The following is a 1,632-nucleotide window of genomic DNA, read 5'->3' on the forward strand; positions in this document are numbered from 1 at the left end:
ACAACTGACCGAGTTAAAGGAGAACTGGAACGTGACTGCTTGCAGGCAATCGAAAGAGTTTACTCCAGCTGACTGGATCTCTGAGATGTGCCACTAGAAGAAACAGATTGGGAACTATATGCCGACGGAAGCGGTTCCATCTGTGAAGGAAAACGTTTTATCGAGATAGACAATAACTACTGAGGAGGTACTTGCGTTGCCAACTTTGCCTTCGATGATCTCTGCCCAAAAGGCTGAATTGATAGCTCTTACTCGAGCTCTGGAACTAAGTCAAGGAAAGCGAGTCAACACTTGGACAGACTCAAAGTATGCTTTTGGAGTGGTACGTGCGCATGGAGCGATACGGGGAGAAAGAGGACTGTTATCTGCACCAGGAACCGCCGTTCAGCACGCAGAACAAATACTGAAATTGTTAGAAAGCATTCAAAAACCAACAGCAGTCACGATGATGCACTGTAAAGCACATCCGTTAGGTAAGACCGGTCCTCCTAACGCAGGTAACCGACTGGCTGATAAAGCTGCTGAAGAGGCTGCAGAAAAAGGCATCCTAGCACTAGTTCCAGAGAAAGGTATAAAATTGCCTAAAGAAACTCCAAATTATAATGAAAAAGATGAAGAATTAATTATTAGATTGCAGGCTAACAAAATGAAACAGGATAGGCTGTAACACCGACAGGTCGAATAATAGTCCCACCCACAATAATAAGAGAAAATGCCCCATTGAACATCACAGAGTATACTGGGAAACAGAAAGCGAAATATGACAAAGATTGTTTAAACAATTATAAGCGGACGTGAAATGTATATGTAAAATTATCCCCGAACCAGTAATAAGATCATCTTTGGGATTATTAAATAAGGAAATTTTTTAGAAGAATATTAGCAAATTGATTTTATAGAATTGCCTTGAAAATAAGGATATATCCCAGTCTTAGTTGATATCTTTACTGGGTGGCCCAAGGCTTTCCCTTGTCGCACCAACAAAGCAAGGGAAGTAGTCAAAGTCTTGCTCAAAGAGATAATACCAAAATATGGGGTGCCTGTAAGAATGTCATCTGACAATGGCCCTCATTTTATAGCAAAGATTATGAGACAAGTTGAGCCAAGTATTATCTATGGATTGAGACTATCACACCCCACATAGACCACGAGCAAGTGTGTGGGCAGAGAGAGAGAGAGAGAATGAACTATATCCTTAAGCAACAGTCGAGTAAAATTTGTCAGGAAACCTCACTCCTCACATGGGTTAAAGCGTTACCCGTGGCTCTATTAAGAATCGGAGTATAGCCAGAAGAGAAAGAAAAGTCAAGTCTTTAGGAAATGTTGTATGAAAGACCATATCAAGAGTCCTGTGTTCTGAGTATCTTGAGTGCCTTTGGAGATATGTTTTTAAAAGGTGTTATGATTTCTTTAAGCAATTCTTTTCAAGAACTTTGTCAGTATGTCTCCACAGCTGGACCCTTAGAACTGGACGTAGCAGCGCATCCCTTCCGACCAGGAGACTGAATATATATAAAATCACCGAGAAGTGGAAAGGACCGTATAGAGTCATTTTAACAACACTTGTAGCAGTAAAGGTCTGGGAGAAGAACCTTGGCTTCATTATTCGAGAATAAAGAAAGCACCCAACAA

This window comes from Accipiter gentilis, unplaced genomic scaffold (genome assembly GCF_929443795.1).
Source record: "Accipiter gentilis unplaced genomic scaffold, bAccGen1.1, whole genome shotgun sequence".
Taxonomy (NCBI): Eukaryota; Metazoa; Chordata; class Aves; order Accipitriformes; family Accipitridae; genus Astur; species Astur gentilis.